Below are 24175 nucleotides of genomic sequence, written 5' to 3' on the forward strand. Positions count from 1 at the left end.
GCATAGCACAAGATTTCAATGAAGAAAAAGAACGCAACATTTTAGTAACGATTAAAACCACAAATAAGCGAATTCGAACTGGTATCCATCTCTAAATATACAAGACGCCATGATTGAACTGCACTTTAGCCATAGCCATTATACGTAAGTCTATCAAGCCAAAAAGAAAGATTTTCAGACCATTCCTCGTAATGTAAGCTTACTACAAATGACTAATTGATAGAGTTAAACATGATTCACTACTCCTTTTAATATCAATACATAAAATTATGTCGATTAACATAACAGTCACTGTTAATGTTTAATTTAGTAGAAATTAGTTGAGCAGATTGAGTATCATTTGTACATTAGAAAACAACGCTTTCGACAATTTAAGGTCCATAAGAAGAGTTTTCCTTAAATATATAGACTAGACACTTCCAGGAATTGTAAAAATATCCCGCAATGGATATGAATTGAGTCTTTCTGAAATTTTTGAATGAACAACTTGGTTCAAAAAAGGAAAGGACATCTGCAGAAATTGACGCACAATTAGTCATATAAATAAATAAAAATACAAGTTGTTTCACATAAAAAGGTTATATGAAATTAATTGGGATTCTGTCCATGCCCTTGGTTGCTATTAACGTTATAAAGTGTCATAACTCAAGAACTATGAAATAGACACTAACCAAATTGATGCTTGGTCTTAGTTTTATGGTAATAAGCATAGTTGAGTCAAACTCAAGTTAAGAGAACTGAAACGAACAATTCAGCAACTTTTTCCATTTGTAAAGATGCATGACAACACTAGAACGGATAAAATGATACCAACTATATTCTAAAACTATGTGTTGTAATAATTATAAGAATCATAACATTTGTTTGATGCAAACTTAAGTTTTAACAGAAACCATTTTTTGGACTTACGGTACAGACACACGTACAGACGGACAAGGGTAAAACCCTTCGCTACGGTGGTGGCATAAAAACGAAGATGAAAATTATGAAATATAGAAAGACTTTAAAGTTTTATGACTGTGATTTGAAAATGGTGACAGCTTCAAATATATAGGAAAACATGATATTAAGTGAAGATTGTGAGGGTATGAAGTATATAAGATATGTCTGTCAACGGAGGAAAATTAAGCCATATATGACCGCCATTAATTATTCATGATGTTTGTATGAAGTTACATTGTAATAACTGTACACTGACACAATCTTGATTGATTGATTGGTGTTGAACGCCACTTTCAAGACAATTTTGTGATATATCGCGGCATGTAAGTTTTATTGGCGGAGGAAGCTGAGTGACCGGAGAGAACATCCAACTCTAAGAATTGGGATCTAGTGCAACTACCCCATGCGGGAGACAAACTCACAACCTCAGTGTTGACTGGCTAGTAATACAGCTCGATTACTTAGACTACTAGGCCAACCGAGGCCCTCACTGGCATCAGAGATCATGAGAATGGCATTCTTGAAAAATGACATCAGACGGAAATAACATTTAGTTTAGCAGTACGGTAACAGCACTATCATCAATTGAAATACGATAACTATAAAACAACCCAAGGAGCCATACATATAGTCAACCCCCCCCCCCTCCCCCGAAATAACAATCAATTCATGTAAAGTGCATCTTACGTTTTTCAACGATAGACAAGTGATTATTATTCATTATATTATGTTTCACCCAGATTTAAAAATGACATTACTAATTTGGAAAATGTCTGATCGAATTTATTCTTACCTCCTGAACTCTCACCACCCGTATTTTCTAATTGTTTTTTGTTTAATATTTCAATATTTTCTTTTTCTTTTTTTATTGTCTTCAAGTTTCTGTCACTTTTATACTAGTTTTGATACTGCTTTTTTCTTATCAAAGAAAATAACAGAACAAGAGAAACTTTTCTTTTATGCCTCTATGACTCCATTTGAAATGTTATTTTTGTTGAATTAATAAAATACTGATTTATTGTGACAAATGCAAAACAAAATGATAGCAGCCAATGTTTAATGCACATAAAGATAAGCTGATATTTGCACAATTAAAGCATACAGGTGAAAACAGGATGAAGCTATATAAAAATAACACATGCGAGGAAATAGTGCAAATACAATTCTTAAATAGGCAGAGTAAAAACTTTACTGAACATTTAACAAAAATGAATATAATGAAGACATATTTCTATTTTCTAATGGTATGTGTTTAGCTTGGATCCTTTAATTAATAGATTGTTTAAGTTTCAAGAACAAAAAAGTGTACATGTAACATAATTACTTACAGTTTCACATGGTTCTTCATGCAATCGTATATAAACAGCATGCTGACTCAGTAACAAACAAAAGCAAAATTCCGATTCTACACGTGCTTTATTCCATGCTACACGTGATGTATCCCATTAAACAAACAGAATCAAATGTTTAAAAGAAAATTTCTGAACATTTTTAACAGGTAGCATGCAGTTTCCAAGTACAAGGACATAATAATGATATAAGTCAAACAAATAGTTGTATTTACAACGAAATGCATAACCCTTCGACTCAATTCAATGAAATTTCATGCCTGTCAATATTTTTCAATAAAAAATATTATACGTTAGTTCACAATCCAGTAATATCTTATTTCATTGAAAATTATTTGTAAGGTGATTAAGTCACGTTTTATGTTGCATTTGAAAAAACAGTTAAGGGTACTAGCTAAAATTAGTATATCTGGAAGTGAAAGTGACAACAACCATTGGCAAATGGTAATATTGTCCTTAGTTTGAGTGACAACAATATTAATAATTAACAGTAGTATACCGGTGTTCAAAAGTCATAAATCGATTAAGAAAAAACAAATCCGAGTAATAAACTAAACCCGAAGGAAACTCATCAACTATAAGAAGAAAACAAAGAAACAACAGGAGGAAGAGTGAAGTGCAACAAAACCAAATCCATTTTGAATATATATAAACTAAATAAAAGCTACCGAGGTATTTGCCATAACCCTAAAATGAGGAAAACGACGAATGATTTATTTTGCTCTATGTGTGTCTCAAACTTCAGCTAGTCTATACATCGAAATCGTACAATGGAACAAAGCAGTTGACATGGATATTTAATGTTACAATGTCAGTCTTTAAACAAATCCCCCGAAGTAAGATATAAAATACTAGGTATGATGTATCCTATTTTTATGAGTTTAAATAAAAATAACACTTTGTGAATCTAAAACGTCGGGCGCATTTTTGCTGGATTTAACTCCTTCATACTTTAAAGTAAAACGAAATTTAAAAACTAAGGTTGTAGAAATATTTGCCCAGTTTATTCCATCATTAATATTTAATAAAAACGTATCTCTTCTGTTTGAGAGTTCCTTCCTTTGCAATATCTTGGTTGGGTTTCAGACCTTGTTGTTTTTTTGTGTTTTAAATGGCTTATGAGACTTCGGAAAAATGCTGTTGTCTATTATCAACTGACTTATGTATATGTTCCGGACCATATGAGTATTTGGACCATACGTGTATGGCCATGACCATATGCGTATACTCATATGGTCCGACCATACGAGTATATACTCGTATGGTTATTAACGAGCCGGACCATATGAGTATCTGGACCATATAGGTAATAATTTCAAATATGCATTAGAAACGTTTCAATAATACAATAAACTTTATCTTGAAAAAGAAATGATGGTTTCATAAAAATGTATTCATTTCATGAATCAAAGGCTACATAAACATTAAACATCGATGCCACAGTCAGTTGATCTGATTTTCTACTGCTAATTGTGTTCTTGAATGTATGCTTAGGATGACATTTAGTTCCACACGGTATCATAGCTTTTCTGCATTTGCAAGTCTAGGTTGTGCACGAACCTTTTCAGTTACACCTTTTGATTGCGAGTGACAAACTGGCCTTCTTTGAAGCTGCGTGAAGTGATATCGAGGTCTCGGGCCATTCCGATGTGTCTATGGTGTATTTAAGATGCTTTAGATCTCAAATATCGTAATATAACTGCAGTACACCATATTACCAAAATTGATTTAATAAACTATGCTCCTTGTCGGTGATGCCATCCACATTACACAATAGAAGTGCTAAATCGCCAGACGCCCTGGCAATCACCGGTATACAAAAAGTAACAAAACTTCCTTTTACGATATGTGCATTTGATTTTGAAATTATCTTATTGTACTTACAACAGTAAGTGACAGTGATAGTCAGTAAAATTAACTGCGTGAAACTGCTTAATTTATTTAGTTAATCTTTTTTATTATTGTAATATAATAAAATTACCTTTTTTAATGACGTGACAACTAGAATAGTCACACCTTATGAACAGTTTAAAGGTATTTAAAGTAAACATGTTAATTACCCCGACCATAGTATATACTCATATGGTCATGACCATACGCGTATGGTCCAAATACTCATATGGTCCGGAACAAAGGGACGAAAGATACCAGAGGGACAGTCAAACTCATAAATCGAAAATAAACTGACAACGCCATGGCTAAAAATGAAAAGAACAAATAGACAAACAATAGTACACATGACACAACATGATAAGTCTTGCTCTACTTCAGAAATCTTTCTCGCATTGCAAAGATATCATAGCTAAAATAATGAATGCATTAAAATATAAAAGAAATCACATTAAAAAGTTCTCCCATATAATAAACAAACTTTCAGAGACCATAATGAAATACAGTGCAGTCTTCGTTTCATCACAGTTGATTTTTAGCGTAAACCAGCTTATTCTGGCGAGCGATTTAATTTCACAACTTTTGCGACAGGCAAACTTATGCAAATATTAATCGTCATAAAAATATCAAACCAATATCATCTATTATATCAATGCACAAACTAAGTTATGAAATTGCAAAAAGTAACTCGCCAATAAATCTGATAGGAACGAAAAACACGCAAAGTATTCGCACAAACTAATTGGATTTTAGCATAATTTTTTTAGGAGTAATTCAATTTGTATTTGAAAGATTAGTAAAATATTTCAGTTTTTTTCAATGTGTTCAATTTCATAGCTGTCCGAAAATATTGTAAAAAGTTTATATTAGAAACTTCAAAATTATCAAAATTACCGTATAACTACTTCTTCAATAATCCACTTTTGAAAAATTCGTAACATTGCGCATAAATGATTATATATGCAAAGTTCTAGTTAATTAGTCAGACATAGGATTTTCAGTCTCAACTAAAGGGTTAATTGTGGGGAATTCTGAATCTTGTTTTGTTTAAAAAGATATTTGAATTTTCCAAAACGTCATTCAAATATGGTTGTGTATCTTCTTATCTCGATTTTTACACCGATTAGTCAATCACATTTAAAATTCCCTGGAAATTTAGTCCTGGTATTTATGATGAGTTTATTTGTTTGTTAAGACTATTTTTAATTTACAGAAAATAAACATAAATTTCCTCCTAAAGTAGCCATTGAACTCCAAAGTAATAGTTTGACTATTTTTTATTATCTATAAATAACATATGCTATACTATTGAAAAGTACCACAGATATTTTTTCGATGTTATTATCATCACATTTTCAATGAATCGTACAGAGGGAAAATATGAGAAGATACAAATTCGCAGAAACCTTAAACAGAATGTTTTATAGATTACTTTAATGAAGTAGGGAAACCAAAGAAGGTCATGTTTTAATCGGTTTTGTTATTTTAACCGCACGCAAAACGAAAGTTAGTATTTACAATAGAATCTGCCATAGGAATAAATCATTATAAATATCAAGTTATATACTATAATAGTATCATTTTCGGTCCTTTAAAAAAGCATAAAAAGAATTATCTTTAAATTGAACCTTATTTCAAAATTCCAGAGACGAGACATTTAATAAACTAGAGGCTCTAAAGAGCCTGTGTCGCTCACCTTGGTCTATGTGAATATTAAAGGAAGCAGATGGATTCATGACAAAATTGTGTTTTGGTGATGGTGATGTGTTTGTACATCTTACTTTACTGAACATTCTTGCTGCTTAAAATTATCTCTATCTATAATGAACTTGGCCCATTAGTTTCAGTGGAAAATGTTAGTAAAAATTTACAAATTTTATGAAAATTGTTAAAAATTGACTATAAAGAACAATAACTCCTAAGGGGGTCAATTGACCATTTCGGTCATGTTGACTTATTTGTAAATCTTACTTTGCTGAACATTATTGTTGTTTACAGTTTATCTCTATCAATAATAATATTCAAGATAATGACCAAAAACAGCAAAATTTCCTTAAAGGGTCAGCAACCCAACAACGGGTTGTCCGATTCATCAAAAAATTTCATGGCAGATAAATGTTGATCTGATAAACAATTTTACCCCATGTCAGATTTGCTCTAAATGCTTTGGGTTTTGAGTTATAAGCCAAAAACTGCATTTTACCCCATGTTGTATTTTTAGCCATGGCGGCCATCTTGGTTGGATGACCGGGTCACCGGACACATTTTTCAAACTACTAACCCAAAAGATGATTGTGGCCAAGTTTGGATTAATTTGGCCAAGTAGTTTCAGAGGAGAAGATTTTTGTAAAAGATTACTAAGATTTACGAAAAATGGTTAAAAATTGACTATAAAGGGCAATAACTCCTAAAGGGGTCAACTGACCATTTCAGTCATGTTGACTTATTTGTAAATCTTACTTTGGTGAACATTATTGCTGTTTATAGTTTATCTCTATCTATAATAATATTCAAGATAATAACCAAAAAGAGCAAAATTTCCTTAAAATTACTAATTCAGGGCCAGCAACCCAACAACGGGTTGTCCGATTCATCTGAAAATTTCAGGGCAGATAGATCTTGAACTGATAAACAATTTTACCCCTGTCAGATTTGCTCTAAATGCTTTGGGTTTTGAGTTATAAGCCAAAAACTGCATTTTACCCCATGTTCTATTTTGAGCCATGGTGGCCATCTTGGTTTGATAGCCGGGTCACCGGACACATTTTTCAAACTACTAACCCAAAAGATGATTGTGGCCAAGTTTGGATTAATTTGGCCAAGTAGTTTCAGAGGAGAAGATTTTTGTAAAATATTACTAAGATTTATGAAAAATGGTTAAAAATTGACTATAAAGGGCAATAACTCCTAAAGGGGTCAACTGACCATTTCAGTCATGTTGACTTATTTGTAAATCTTACTTTGCTGAAAATTATTGCTGTTTATTGTTTATCTCTATCTATGATAATATTCAAGATAATAACCAAAAACAGCAAAATTTCCATAAAATTACTAATTCAGGGGCAACAACCCAACAACGGGTTATCCGATTCATCTGAAAATTTCAGGGCAGATAGATCTTCACCTGTTTAATATTTCTACCCCCTGTCAGATTTGCTCTAAATGCTTTGGTTTTTGAGTTATAAGCCAAAAACTGCATTTTACCCCTATGTTCTATTTTTAGCCATGGCGGCCATCTTGGATGGTTGGCCGGGTCACCGGACACATTTTTTAAACTAAATACCCCAATGATGATTGTGGCCAAGTTTGGTTTAATTTGGCCCTGTAGTTTCAGAGGAGAAGATTTTTGTAAAAGTTAACGACGACGACGGACGACGGACGACGGACGACGCCGGACGCCGGACGCCAAGTGATGAGAAAAGCTCACTTGGCCTTTTAGGCCAGGTGAGCTAAAAACACTGCTGTGCTGTATTTTCAGTAGCATTTAGGATAAATTAATAAAAATAACTCATTATCAACAATAATTTGATATTCAAGTAAAAAAATAAGTACAAAATTGGAAACAACACGATATATAATTTCATGCGTCTGAAGCGCTTTTCTGGATTTACCTTCATCAGGAACGCTCAAAGCCAAACATTTGAAATCCGAGGATGTATAAGTACCGAAACCGTTGAAGAGCTATCCTAGACATAACTCGTTAAAATCAAATAGTTCCTCTTATCAGATAAAGAACTTGAATACTGGTCAAGATTACAATATACACAAACTTTTCGTTTTACATATATATCTTTGAATTTCAATATCTAAAAATTCATGATAAAAATAATTTCAATGTGTTCACGAACCCCCCCCCCCAAAAAAAAAAAAGAAGCCTGAAATAGTTATCAAAGGTACCAGGCTTATAATATTGAAACATACACGAGCAATAACAGATGTGAACGAATTTGTATGCAAAGAAATGAATATAGTCTGCATCACATATTTTTTTATTAGTTCTGACACAAGCAAAAGCATGTAAATCTTGAAATAATATTGTACACTTTATTTCCCTTATACGTGTTGTAACCCAATCGTAAAGCATTATTTAAGGAATGACTGTAACATTTTTTCTGTCTATGAAGAAATAACAAAAAAAAAGTTGGTGCACACTGAATAACGCGCGTAGCAGGTTATTTAACAGAGTGCACCACAATTTTCATTCGAATAGACAGAAAAAATATTACAGTCATTTCTTATAATTCAATTCTAAATTCCATTTTAAACCGTAGAAAACCATTAAAAACGTTGATGACGTCACGGTCACCTGACTAAATTATGTCTATGGGCTGATAACAAAATAACTTCTGCCAATCAGAAGACGCGTTACATCCAAAATTAAATTATTGTCGAATATTCCGAATTTTATTTTTCAAAAATATAGAAGAAGAGGTTTGTAAGATATGCATTCGGTAACGATACATATTAAGTTAACAACTTACCAATCAACAAATACTGTTACCTTCTATTTTCGGTTTATTTTTTTTTGTGACACATTAGAACAGAAATTTCCATTGTTCACTATTGTAAATTCTGTTTTCCAAGAAATAATATTCAATAACATGTGGTAAATGTGCTTATTCGGATAGTGCATTTGATAATAATGTAGATTATGTGTCTATATTGGTCTCATGTTATCATCAACTCTTCGTATACTTAGAAATGTCATACAGTAATAGGTATGTAATTTAACTACATAGGAAGCAATATTAACACGTCAATTAAGATAAAATAAAATTTTCTATTTCGTGACTAAAAAACATTCATTACCTACAAAGATCACATTCTAAGAATTTTATTCAGATGTTTGTAGTTAATATTACAAAAATATATAATTCTTAACTATGTGATTTTCATATGAGGGGTGAACTTTTCTTCCCCGATGGTATCACCAGCCCAGTAGTCAACCCTTCGGTGTTGACATAAATATCAATAATGTGGTAAAAAAAACTAAGGATTTTCTTATATCAGGCATAGATTACCTCAGGCGTATTTGGCACAACTTTCTGGAACTTTGTACTTGTTTGTCTCTGTGAATATTTTGATATGAGCATCACCGATGAGTCTTATGTAGACGAAACGCGCTTCTGGCGTACTAAATTATAATCCTGGTACCTTTGATAACTATCAAATGTACCTATCAATTTAGCTACATATCTTCAGATTGCCTCCAATTCCCGCAGTGGTCTCAAAGAAGTGTTATGACCATGTTGAAAAAGTTAACACGGGGCATTTAAGCGAGGTGAGTTGTGATCCAAATATAGTTAGATGTAGTTTTAATGTTTAAGTAGAGGAAGGGAAAGGCTACATACCGGTAAATCGGCGTTTTGCATTTGCGCCGATCTGCATTTCATTTGCGCCGATTTTTTCTTTCATTTGCGCCGATTTTTTTTTCATTTGCGCCGATTTTTTTTACAGGTAAATTACAGGTGAATAGATATTAGAAGAAGTGGTATGAGTGCCAATGAATGAACTCTCAATCCAAGTCATGTTCTTTTTCATTTATCATTATAGACCTCCTCAGTTAGCCACTTGTACAAATTTAATGAATTATCAATCATAACTTGTATATAACTGTTGTCCCCTGCTCACCACGGGTAGCGGAAGAAGTCCTACAAGATACATCTCCAGACTTTACATTGACTGTACCCACTGTCTTTCGGACATCTACCACATGGTTATGCTCGTTCTTTGTTTTGACAATAGAATCCGTGGTGACTCTGGCTGTACACGATTTTATGGTACATTAGTAAAATGTGTTTCAGGACACTTATCATCCGATATGTATGGCCCTCGATGATTAGAATTGACTCCTCGACTCGTTTCAGTGTGCAATATGAATCAAAATTAACATAAATGAACAGCATTTATAACCAGACTTTACCAATAGTATAGTACAGTACATAGTACATGTACAAGTATTAACTTACCTGTAAATTTAATTAGGAGCAAATATAAAATCGGCGCAAATGAAAAAATGAAATCGGCGCAAATGAAAGAATGAATATTTTCAAAATCGGCGCAAATGTCATACGCCCCTACATACATGTAAAATAAAACCATATCGGTAATGAATTGATTTTGAAGTTACCATGCAAATTTCATAATATAGATACCAGGATTAAAATTTTGTAATTGCGCCAAACGCACCTTTCATCTACAAGAGACTCATCAGTGACGCTTGAATAAACAAAATGTTTAAAATTCCAAATAAAGTACGAAGTTAAAGAGCATTGAGGACGAAAGATTCCTAAAAGTTTTGCCAAATACAGCTATTGAATGTAATCTTTTCCTATATAAAACCAGGTTTAATCCACCATTTTCTACATTTGAAAATGCCTGTACCAAGTCAGGAATATGACAGTTGTTGTCCATTCGTTTGATGTATTTTGTCATTGGTTTTTGCCATTTGATTATGGACTTTCCGATTGAATTTTCCTCGGAGTTTAGTATGTTTGTGTTTTTACTTTTTCCTAAGGTAGAAACCCCTAGCATTTAAAAAAAAATTAAAAAGTTTATTTATAATTATGACCACATCAATGATAATTCATTTCAACACAGAAGTGCTGACTACTTGGTTGGTGATACCCTAGGGGAATAAAAACTCCACCATCAGTGGCATCGACCCAGTTATTGTAAACAAACTCATCATAGATACCAGGATTTGTATTTGCGAGACGCGCGTTTTGTCTACAAAAGACTCGTCAGTGGCGATCGAATAAAAAAGTTGAAAAGGCCAGATAAAGTGCGAAGGTGAAGAAAAGTGAGGATCAAAGATGCATTAAAATTTTGCTAAGTACAGCTAAGGTAATATATTTATGAGGTGGAAAAGCCTAGTATTTCAAAAATGTAAAGTTTTGTCAACTGTAAAACAAACATAGACATTATATAGAAATGTACCGGCTTGGTCTATATGAAAATGTTTTCTTAGCGAAACACTGACACTAACCACTGTTAGTCACGGATCGTATTCCATTTTGATCTCTTTTATCAAAATGAAAGTTTTTAGCAGTGATTAGTGAATTACCGTTTGAATTTACCTGGGAGTTTGGTATTTTCGGTTTTTTTTTTTAATTTTACTTTTAAGTTAACAACACTGGTATATCTTAGTAGTTGGAGCAACAAATAGTAATTTTTCAACCATAGATAAAACCGTTGAGAAAAGGCATTTCTCGACCACCAAAAGTTGTGCTTTTTTATATAGGCATTTTTGTCGAGTGGTCTATGACACTGGAAAGTGCAGGCGGTGTTGTAGACATATCATAGTACCATAGGTTCAAATATCACTGAAAGAAGAACTCAAATGTGTACTGCAGGTGCTGCATTGTTGAGCTAAATTTAAGACAATAAGACAAGGTATATATATAAATATATATGAAAACGTGTCTCGTCGAAAAGAATCATCAATAAGAACTTACCAAACTTTATGAATATTGTTCATCCAGAATTATTTCATAAACTCCGTCAAATGTCTATTGAAGACACGTAAACTTTGGTTTTCACAAGAAAATATGAATACAAAAAGTAGTGTATACTTGGAAAGTTTAAACATTTGCAAATAACAGTTAAATGAATCTTTATATCCATAATAATATGCATTATATATTATAAAAACACGGATCATGTTTCATTTGAACTACCGATTCTACAATGTATTGACAGCGTTTAATAATAATGGCATCTATACTAATATTTCTAAGTATCAATGGATTCTTATAAAGTAAGAAATATATCTTTTCAACTGAAAGTAGAGATATTAGTTATGCCCGTAATGACTAAAAATACTTAAAAAAAAATAATCTTAACACATGCACATTTCGCGGAATAATACATTTTATGCAATTTCGTGTCATTTACAAACGAAAGCTGGGGAAAATATTATTATCTAATGCAGTTTTTATGTATTTATCATATTTACAACAGATAAACAATATTTGTTCTCGGAATTCAAAACGTTCAACTTTTAGAAAATACAAAGTTCTGTCAACTGCAGATTATCGCAAATATCGATTCAATCATTTCTTACATTTTCGAAGTGCATTTGAATATATATGCATTTTCTCCGTAGGGATTTTACACGGCTTAAGTAATAAATATTTTTGAAGCTTAATATTTATATAATACTTGTGAAGCTTAGTATTTATATATTGGTTTAATTGAACGCATATTTGTGTAAGTATCCTTCGTTCAAAGTATAATATGCTGTATAATCAATATTATTATTATTTTTTTTTATAGTTATTAGATATAAAAAGTAACATACCTTCAATTTATTCTACAGTTCTTTCAAAAAAAATTGGTTAATGATACAATTCCAGAGATTTTAAACATCTCAAAACATTGTCAAAAAATCATTAGAAAAATCTTTCCGCAATAAAACTAACATGTGTAGGGCGCTTTGCACAGAACAGGCGATGTTGCGAGGTATTGATACAAGCATGGATTCAAATCCAGCTGAGGAAAGAATTAAGAATGTCTACCTCAACTTTTAAAGATCTATCATTTATACAAGGTATGCTTGTAAACATCTATTGTATATTGAACTATTGATTACAAAATGTATACTACTGTTCAACACAAATATTGTTTCATTTAAACTTATAGTTCTAAGTATCATTGAATTCTTATAAAGGGTTTCTTACAAACTGAAAGTATGGAATTAGGTTTGCCCGTAAGGATATTAAAAATCATCTGAAAAAAGTACATTTCGCGGAATATCATATTTTATGTTATATCGTTTCATTTTTAAATGAAAGCTGGGGAAACATAGGATTTTATTATACCAATATTAAAAGCTGTTTATTTTTTTCTTTTGTTTTCGCAACATATAAATAATCTTAGTTCTCGGAATTTATAGTGTTCTACTTTTCAAAAATTTAGAATTCCGTCAACTGCGGGTTATCTCCAATATCGATTGCATCAATTTTATAAATAATATCAGTGACTTTTTAGGATTGCAAATTCTTGCAGCTTTCATTCGTCTTTGTGATCTTGAACTATTGGGATTTTGAACGATTGGGATTTTGAACAATTGGTTTTTTGAACGATTTAAAATATTTCATTTAAGAATAGTTTTGAAGCTAAAAATTTGTATCTGTTTCGGATTTTCATTGAAGGCATCGTTTTCGTAAGTATTCTATGTTTAAGTTATAGATACTGTTTATGATTTTATATTTTTTGTATTTTGAAAATCTCCATTCTTTCCTTTCATTCAAAAAGTCAAGTTAATCATACCATTCCAAAGATGAATTTCTTAAAAAAGATGTCAGACAAAACAACATAAAAATATCACGACAATGTTTTATCTTTAACCAAGTAGCCCCTGTTCAAATAAATGAAATAGTAATAACTTATTTTTAAATCAATTCTAAAAAATAGTTTGAGACCAAAGTATGTATTATCCCATAATAATGTGTACTTTGGGTCATGGGTTTATATTATGATGAGTATGAATTTTTTCTCCTTGTCAGCATATCAAATAAATCATACAAGATACAAACAAAACTTTTGACTTGTAAAAGTTTAATATTTACCTTATAAGATTTTTTAAAATTTTTTATAAAAACACACTTGCAAAATGGAGGTTAAACAAAATAAAATAGACGTGAAAAATATTTATATTTGACTTTAAAGTATAATCGAATCCGATGCAATTGCCTTGTTTTACCCTTTCCTGAGCAAAAAAAAAAAAAAACATTTGCCTAAAGTTAACTACAATGTATGAATACAATCAGACCACTGCAAACGTATGCATGGGGAAGCCATTTTATTGACATATTTATTATAAGATAGAAGAAATATGAAGTTTAACCACTATTCCTTCCCCCTAAGTCGCTGCATACTTACAAAAATAAAATTGTCAAATAGTTATAAAAGAAGTGGTACTTACATTCGAATAAAATCGAAACTGTTGGCATTTAGGGTCAATAGAAGCTAGAAGGCGACGCTTTCTAGGTTGAAATAACACGAACTGATTCGGTAGTTTTCGTCATTTTGCACACGAATAAACATTAAAAATCCTCGGCGATACATTGGACAGTCCAATAAGCATATCAACTTTTCTAAAACCTGTGCATACACAGTCCTGGCTATAATGTGGTCGTTGTTCGGTTATACTGTCATTTATTTTTACCTTATGTCCCAAAGAAATGCCATTCTGACATGACAGTCAACATTTACTCGCATACAGTGAATCAGCATTTTACCATCTTAACAATTATCCCATGTTATGATTTTTTTCTAACTGAAAACAAATAATTGCTGCTGAGTTTTGAAAGTTTTTTTTCACATGTTAAATTCCCATACAAACACACATTCGTGTACATAATGGGGATTGCGTGGTGGTTTCCCTGGGATTTTTCTACAAGACGGAAACGTCTCGTCAGGATCCCGTTAGACAATGTGATTATAGTAGATCAAAATACAGCAACCTTCTAAAAGCAACTAATGGTACATTCTGGCCAAATAAATTTATTTTCAAAATTAACAGATAGATATACATAAAATGAATGTAATACTTTTCTCAAGTTGTGCGAAAAAAAAGTAAAATCACAAAAACACTTAACTCCGAAGATTCAAAAAGGAAAGTCACTAATCAAATGACAAAATCCAAAGCTCAAACACATCAAACGAACGGAGAACAACTGTCATATTCCTGACTTGGTAAAGGCATTTTCTTATGTAGAAAATGATTGATTTAACCTGATTTTATAACAAGCTAAACCTCTCATATGTATGACAGTCCCAGCAAATTTCATTATATATCTATTGCATACAGCTAGCTTTACATAAGTATGGGTAGAAACAACTTTTGAATAAATTAAGTAGAAACTGTTAAAAAAATAAAGTATGCTAAATAAAATGGACCATATGACCTATTAGGATACCTTCTGTCATAATTATGATTTGTGTCGAGTTTTGAAACATAGAAACAAATCAAGGAATATAGACAAAAGTTTCTGTAAAAAAACAGCTTTATGTAAAGTTATTTTGAAAATAATATTTCTTTTTTTGGAATTTAGTAATTTTGAATGCTAAAATGCTATTTTCAAATTTATTTGAATATTTCTGATAAATGTATTTTTAACTTTTAAATTGATACTTTTTATGGTGAAAAAAGACTAAAAATTGAAAGCAAATAGACATCGACAAAAGATTCAACTTGTTTCTTTTAAAAGCACTTAATTGCATTTCGAAGATATGGTATGCTCTCTGAATTTTCAATTTTATTTAATATAAAGTTTGTATGAATTTTCTTTAATTTTTTAACCTATTAAAAAAATTGGTAAAATCATTATATATTTGAAGAAAATTCAAGGAAAATGTGAGTGTCACTATATATTTTCTGCATTTTCCCCCAGCATTTTTTGTTTCAATTTCACATACTTTTAATAACATGAAACCGATAATTTTATTTATATCAATATTTTAAGGTGGCACTGGTTTTCTTGCAAAATGTCATAGCAATTCTCATGATTACCAATATTTCATTTGTTGATCAGACCGAGGTATAAATATTTTCTACAAATATTATATGTGCATTGCTAAAAAGATTTGGTCGGGCCAATACAAAAAAAAGAAATTATTTTTTGGCTAAAAAGTCTTGCTTGGTATGCCCAAAACAAAAAGCTAATTATCTTTGGCTAAAAAGTCTTGGTAGGCCAAAACAAAAAAGTCGTTATTTTTGTTACAGGGAGATGAAGTCTGAATGGATTTTCTCCAGTTGCCTGTATCAGGAATGCCAAAACCTTAAACTTTCATTGAACAGACATTATGTAGCTTTTACATTATTTTCACTCCAAACAAAATTAAAACCTTTGAGACATTTGTTTCCAAAACCCCAAAATAAAAAGTGCTGGGGTGTTTTATTGTATATTATTTTTTTTTTTAATTTTCGACTTATACTCCCATTTGTTCTCCAACAACGCACTACAAGAATCTTTATTCTAAATTGTTGTAAAATGTTTTTTACAATTGTTGTTGTGCAAGGAGCGGATGATTCACATGTCCGCCAATCCATGAGAGTATACATTTGCATAGGGATGAATATAACAACGTGTAAACCTTCAATTCGTTCTTGATTTATTGTGAAACACATATTGAATATAAAAAAAGTACTCTGAATCAACTAATCTGGAAATCGACGAAAAGATGGAACCTTAATTTTATCCGTGGCAAACATCAAATATTAGGTTTAACAGTTTAATTTACATATTTTTGAGTTATCAGCATAACCAGTTTGAAAAAATGCTTATTTCTATCAATCATTCATTTTTTCTTCAATATTAATTGGCATCTGAATTTAACACAGTATTTAATTGAATTTTTAGCATAGTTGTATGACTGTGTAGCCTGTTAGCAGTGTTGATCATTTTTTTCGTGTCATTTTAATCAGCAGTGTCCAACCAACACGAGACCATTTGTTTGTTTCCTGTAGCAATGATCACAATTTGGACCTGTTTTCTCAGGTATTTGCCATTTTTGCATTCATTTGTTGAAGCGGTCATCCTGTGTGTAGCTGCACTATGCAGGTTTATATCAAGTGTTACATAAGGTCTTGATATACAAAAAAAAAGATTTGTGCGCACGGTGAGTGGACATTTTACATTAAAAAACGTGATTTATCTTTTGTTTATACCTAAATTTTATCTATTTACACAGTAACGACAGCTTTGTTTTTGGTCGTGGACATGCTAGCAGCTAAATGTGAATGTGTGATGTGACACCAATACTAGACAGAAAGTGTTTGGTGGATTTTGACAGCAGTACAACTTTTCAAACTGAGATATGTAAAACTGCATTTTATTGTTACTAAATTCTAAGCAATAAAAATCAAATGACTAGATGATTGCTAGTCTTACATATTCCTAATTATTATGGTTTTAGGGAGAAACGTGGTAAATTGAATACATTAACGCTAAGGTTGAAGCTCAGCTTACTTTTAAATTGCAAATAAAAGGGTTCAGCTTGACTAAAATCAAATGAAGATAAAGAACTAATAATATGACCTATTTTTTAAATTTTAAATTTTGAATATGATTAATGTTTGAATGATGTATTTTTAGTTATGTACTTTCAATCTGTTTATGAAATCTTAATCAGTTATACTTAACATTTTCCAATTTTATGTTATATATATTCCAATTTTATGTTATGCATATTCCAATTTTATGTTGTACATATTCCAATTTTTTTTTTTATTAATACATGATTAATCAATTAGTAAGAATAAGAACACACTTAAATGTATTATAAACCCTACCTGCTTGTATAATCAACTTCTGTGGAGCTACAATTATTGTTATACATAGACATTTCCTCGTCAAAGTAAAACACAGAATGTGTTAGCTAAAAGCAAATGAAACATCCTAGTACCAAAAGAAAAGCGGACGATATATTTGATGTTAAGGCATTATAAAGCAAACCTTTTAGTTGCGAAAATTATTAAACTGTAAAAATTAAATTGTAAGCCATCAACTCTTGCTGTTTATTATTCAAATAGTGCTGCTTATAGTTAATTTAAACTGGTATTTCAAATTAATGCACAATTATTGTTGAAAAAGTTTGAATATGCTTTTTTTACATTTTATAAATATGTTTTGCAGATTATTTCATTGATTGTAAAGCAGACATTGGATTTCTTTTTAAATCGCTACATGCTTTTGCTGCGCTCTTTCATAGCTGACTATAGTCTAATAGGAAATATTTTGCATACAACATCTCCGTAGGGGATCTCAGGTGCTTCAAAAGGGTAAGCAGATCCTGCTTCACATTTTTTTCCTGTTACTCGTTTACAAATTGTACTCGTTGATGTCGCATTTAAGAAAATAGTACAGGAGGGTCGTTCCGACAATTTGTACATATTCGTCGTTGTTTGTGAAACACATATTCTTATTAGTCTACCGACTTGTAAATGAGTTCATAAAATGTTGGCAGTAATAACTTCATATTCATCATTTAAAACCATTGGTTTTATAGCTTCCTCGTTAGCAGCAACCCTCTATCAAGGAAATCACTATATAAGTGCAATCACTTGAATATCGTATTACATGGGAGAAATAATTCATACAAATGTATGCACGCTGCCGGAATGCTTTATTTCACATAGAAATGAAAAGCGGGAAGCTGCAATGATCTATTTTGTCTTAAAGGTATTGTTTTCATTCGACCCTCAATGTCAATTTCAAAATGCAAGTCAATATATAAGGCAAACTTTAATATAACTGTGAAGTTTTCACAAAAAAAAATAATTCAACTTAGTCAGCAAACTTTGAATTATTTAGTGCGAGGACATGAAAGAATGATTACGGAAAGTTGCCGACTTGCATACGTCCAAATGTGTGTACCCATCTACTTTGTGTGTACCCATCTACTTTGGTAGCCTAAGGTACATGTATTGTTTGTTTATTTTGGTTTACTATTTGGATTGCACGAAATGACATTCAACGGTAAACCAAGAAATAAAAACTTTAAATAGATACCGATGTTTTGACATTAAAAAATAATCATTATATATGTGTATGAACTGTGAAGGACGATTACTGCACATTATGTCGTAATTTATTTATTGATTGGAAAACTCGAAACCACAAAGTCAAATATAAAATTTTATTCATTGAGATATACAAAGACTTACCTGTTACAAATATATTTCCGAAAATGGTATTTAACATATTAAAATCAATACATGTAAGTCATGATTTTCTGTAAAATGATTATTGCGCAATCTACAAAAACCCAAAACAGTATCGGTACATTTTAGCTATTTATAGTTTTTTATTTCTTGTTAAATCTTATAGTACATGCATGTAGTATCATTACATGAAACTTGATATGTGGTTATAATGTTTAGTGGAAAAGGTGTCACTGAACTAGTAATCAGTATCGGAAAGCCCTACATAAAAATAAACATTGCCTCAGTACAAAAACAAATGTATCAAACCCCCTTACTTTTTTGTACTCATGAGAAAAGAGGGGAAATATTGCTTTTAACCTGCCTCAGAGGGGAAATATTGCTTTTAACCTGCCTCAATATATGTTTATGAATGCATGTTGTCCTAATTGGCGAAGAACTTGAAAAAGTAAGATCTAAATAAAAAATTATATGAAATATCGGGTTTTCTAAGTATTAAAAAAAAGAAAATATGTGATATACATGTACCTATATGATACCTAATACGGTTCCGCATGTTTTTTTCCTCATTATTGAAGGCCGTATGGTTGTCTATAATTGTTTACATTCACTTCATTTGAACGTTGGTGGATAGTTGTCTCACTACTGGCAATCATTCACATCTCATCTTTTTTTTTATATTAGACAAATTTCTATATAACAGTGATAGAAATCGCATGTCGCCTAGAATTATTGAATAAATCAAAAACTACCATCGACACCAATTGTACTTAATAACACAAACAAGCTTAACCAGATCTCAGTTTCTAATCTCTTTCTACAGATTAAGATAAAATACATAGAGAAGAACGTCAGTACGTACCATGCATTAAAACAAATGGTAAAAAAATCATGCCTTTTTAAAGTGCTTGTAATCCCTGAAAAGTACGAATATAAGAATCGCAATAGGTTACACCTCTTGGTGCAAAGATTACATAAATGTATTTTGCAATAGCGTGAAAGAGAAAAAAACCGTCTAATTTATGTTACTAAGAGTTGATTGTGTTAACATATGCCACAAAACAAAAATAAAGAATGGAGATGTTAACATTTTACACACTTTCTTGTTTATGCATTAGAAGGTATGTTATTATATCAGTTTGTAGTTTGTCTACCATATAAAATGATAACAAAGACTACAAAAACGCATTTCCTGGGTAGCTAACAGTGTACGACGTATAATATGTTGACACTCCAATAAAAATAATATCCGAGTCAAGTTTCACAAATGTTCGTACTAGTATGATAAAGTTAAATTTGAATGAAAAGAAGTTGTGGTTTATACCAAAACCTCCCATAAAATCCGTTATTATGTTTCAAATGTATTTTATCTCTGAATAATTTTCTTTTTATTTACTCTCATTCTCATTCACATTAATGCCAAGACCTAATTTTCAGGATTTAAGTTTAACGACATCATTTAGGTAATAGACTTACTGCCGTTATATTTAGGCGTTACAAATGTAGCACAGTGCCTAGGAATTAAGCTTATTGCCGCTAACATATATATATATTATACTACAAAAAGACACCCGCGAAATCGCGGGCATTTAGAGATTGGTGGATGTATGCAAACTGTTGTAGGATGATTTTTTTAAAAGATGTTATGTCTGGAGAACTTCAGAAAAAGTATCAAAAGTCATAGGTATACTTGGAGGCAGGACAATTATTTTAAACCCTCTCTCTTTTTTACCAAAGTCTGTTATTTTATGGTATTCGTTTTTCTGTATACTATGAACATACGTATATTATAAATAAAGTGTATTTGCTATTTGCTATCAATTCCAAGTTTCTTCTCTACGTCGATGACTGCTATATTATATAGGGAGTCTATATATATTAAAGGAGCATAATCATAGTATACATGTAGAATAACGCGAAAATAATTGTCCTGTCTCCGAGTAATTATGAAAATTATGTTTAAAAGTTTAAACCGAAAGTCTTGTCTATGACTTAAAAAGTCGGCCTGATGACGGAAACAATACACGGACGCCATTTTTTCTTTTTTCTCCCAAAATAACCCAAACTGAATAATCATAAGAATGGATGACAAATGCGACTATGCATGGTACCTATAGGACTCAGAGGCATAATGATTCATTTATTGTGGAAAGAAGAGAAGCGACACACAAAATGAGGTCTTCTCGTTTAATAGTATAAATAAGTTCTCATTTTAGAAAAGGATGAAAGAATGTTAATTTTACAAGCGAGTTTACTCATGTAAATGCACAGTATTGTTATGTAGATTGGTTCAAAGCTTTTGTCCGATTGACGTATTTTCAAATTTTTCGTTAGCCTAAGATAGAGAGACATAAGAAACCAAACTTCGAAAGTTAACAGACGACGCCATAGAAGAAAAAGAAAAGAGAAAGACGAACAGAAAAATATATAAAGAAAGTACACATTGAATATGTTTTGAGCACTCAACCCTCCTCGTAACTTGTGATATGTACAGTGTCCGGGGGCGTTAAATAAAACATAAGAATCAGCTACAAATCAACAAATCAACTCATGATCTGTACGAAACACAAAAAAATAAACAACTAAGTAAACATAAAAGCAATAGACACAAAGCACCGATATAACAGCGCACACATTTACCGATAGCCTCAAAGCTTATTACAACCAATAAATAAATCATGTTCTATTCAAGCTTAAAGTAGCAAACAGTACACACTCATTGGATTTAGAGCAACGCGTCATAAAAAGTCGCACGACCTTGTGAATGTCAAAATATAGTAAACAGTTCGAGAAGATCTATAGGGCCTTGTGTATCAATAAATACACATACATTGTATATACCAATATCAATTTTATCTTCATGCCTAATCTATCATGTCCTGTGTTACAACTCTAGATTCTACTGGCGATGAAAGGTAACACTAGGCCACCGAAAGTGATTTTTTTTAGTTCAGTCTAGATGACCGAGTGGTCTAGAGGGCTGGGCACAGTGCATGCTGATCTATCTCGATATCCCGATAGCATGAGTTTGAATACGGCGAGGGAAGAACAAAAAATTTCAGATTTAAAAAGCTGATATTTAGTTTGTACAAAAAATAATGAACAAATTATGATTAGAACAAAAAAAAAAAAAAAAAAAAAAGTACAAATTATGACTTTGTACAAATTATAATTTGATTAATAATATAAATCATCGTAACTATGTAAATCTGCAAATTTGCGGAAGCAATTTTTTGTTCTTACAGATTACAATTTGTACAAAATTTTACAAAAAAAAACTTATAACTTGTACAATTATCTATAGAATGGTTTTGTTATAAAAAAAGAGCTTTGATACACATCAACAAAAAAGTATTCAATAACCACATAAAAACATTACAAAGGCCATCCAAATTATTTTGGCAAACAATTCCACTCAAACCTTAAACTTGCAATGAGATGGCTCTGTGCTGAAGGTCTCATTGTGATTGTGAAATGAAGAACAGCAATACAAGCGCTGTTCCTTTGCTTTTAGTGCTATTGTGCATGTATTGATGTTCTGTTATGGATAGATTACCCCATATCCTTTGTTTTACGAGTAATAAACCTTATTTACAAAATACAAAAATACCCAGATGAAGACAGGAAATCTAATTGATAAATACATGCCAGTTAATTCTGATAGTTCAAAAAGAAATTAGGCCCAGTACCAATTCTGATAGAATTATAAAAATGGCCTAAATGACGATTCTGATATGAATATAGAAATTAGCCTCTGTGACAATTCCGATAGTATGATAAAAATTGGCCCCAGTGACAATTAGGATGTCATGTTGACACTGATGTTGAAACACCAATCATTCCTTGTGTTTTCTTGCCAACAGATTCAAGCTGAATATCTAACCATAAACACGAAACAGAGATTACCAGAATTTTTTATGTAGGGGATAATGTTAATATGTTAATGTTTATACAAATTCCTCAGTATCATCGTGTCCCAACTGATCCTCGAAATATCTTTTGTGCAATTATAGAATCTGGAGAAAAATGGGTACCTGTAGGAATTTCAAATGGATATTTGTCAAAGAAATGAAATTGAAGCTGTTACGTAAGACATGTTTTATACGCAGCAATGCTTTGCTAGCTTCAACTTTCGATACGTGAAGCATGTAAATGCTTTCAAAAACTGGTGGTCAGGGTTTTCTTTTATGCAAATCCAAAGGGGAGAAACACTTCTAATTGTATATTTAAAAAGCAAGAGATGTTGTTCAATTCCCCATGCCATGATTTACTCACAAGGTAAAAAAGGCGTTAAGGAGAAATTTGAATGATATTTTGTATATTTTGTAAATAATATAAATATAAATCTGCCTTGAACGTATTGTACCAACATCATTACTTCAGCGCGACTGTAAAATACAAAAAAATCAATCAACCTTCTCCTTTAACGCCTTTTTAACCTTGTTTCCATTTTGCCAATTATTAGCAAAGCTATTTTGAAAAGACAGAAATTGCAAACAACACAACGATCATCTAAACATGATACATAAATATATCTCGTGATCAAAATGTCGATACAGCTATTTCGAGTTCTTTTAAAATGTTGGTTAGTTTTATCTTTAATAATTCATTGAAAACATAGATGCATAAAGAAAAAATCGCGGACTACAATATTGGTAAACCAGTAATTTGATATCTGTATACCAATCATTTGAATGTTATTAAATAATTTGCATTGATGACTGACAACTTAATTGATGGAAAGTTTAGTTTGGGCATAGGGTGTAGGGGAATTAAACATAAGAATATTGGTGCTTTCGAAAAAGAGATATTTATTTGGAAAAATATAAATGTATCATGTGTTTAGTCAGAATAAAAACAATCATGAAAAAAATATCATACAAATATCATATTATGTGGTTCATAAGAGATTCTCGTTTTTTTTATATAGATTAGACAGTTGGGTTTCCCGTTTGAAAGGTTTTACACTAGTCATTTTTTGGGCCCTTTGTAGCTTGCTGTTCGGTGTGAGCCAACGCTCTGTGTTGAAGACCGTACTTTGACCTATAATGGTTTACTTTTACAAATTGTCATTTGGATGGGGAGTTGTCTCATTGGTAATCATACCACATCTTCTTATATCTGTAAGCATATTCTTCCAGGCGAGGGATTCAGGCTCAAAAGAGTCTATTATAAGTATACGCAGTCTAAAGATGTTAAGTCTACTTTCAGTTTTAAGTTATTTAAGTGTCCATCTAAAGGTGATATGCGTCCCTATGATGACTAGATGTGGTATACACTCACTGAATTATTTGCTGAATAATGTGACTGAATTCGTAATATC

General features: G+C 31.5%; 2 protein-coding genes and 1 long non-coding RNA gene across 7 annotated transcripts in view; 1 reads left to right on the forward strand and 2 right to left on the reverse strand.

The window, feature by feature from the left end:
* The window catches only part of LOC143045505 (uncharacterized), a 70786-nt gene extending 56525 nt beyond the window's left edge, over positions 1-14261 (reverse strand). Inside the window, exon 1 of the mRNA XM_076218059.1 lies at positions 14110-14261. The gene's annotated coding sequence lies outside the window, so the exon portion shown is untranslated. The remainder of the gene's footprint in view (positions 1-14109) is intronic.
* LOC143045506 (uncharacterized) overlaps positions 1-24175 on the reverse strand; it is a 55244-nt gene that overhangs the window by 22632 nt on the left and 8437 nt on the right. Inside the window, exon 1 of one of the 5 annotated variants that reach the window (XM_076218062.1) lies at positions 18856-18949. The exons of 1 other annotated variant lie outside the window; for it this stretch is intronic. The gene's annotated coding sequence lies outside the window, so the exon portion shown is untranslated. Of the gene's footprint in view, positions 1-2270; positions 2414-11638; positions 11935-12483; positions 12522-18855; positions 18950-24175 lie in introns of those variants that run through there. 3 more of the 5 variants (XM_076218064.1, XM_076218063.1, XM_076218061.1) reach the window with 3 other exon arrangements.
* Positions 12759-17062, forward strand: LOC143045509 (uncharacterized). The gene is made up of 2 exons (XR_012968964.1): positions 12759-13347; positions 16881-17062. It is a non-coding gene; the product is annotated as an uncharacterized LOC143045509 (long non-coding RNA).

Source organism: Mytilus galloprovincialis, chromosome 9 (genome assembly GCF_965363235.1).
Source record: "Mytilus galloprovincialis chromosome 9, xbMytGall1.hap1.1, whole genome shotgun sequence".
Taxonomy (NCBI): Eukaryota; Metazoa; Mollusca; class Bivalvia; order Mytilida; family Mytilidae; genus Mytilus; species Mytilus galloprovincialis.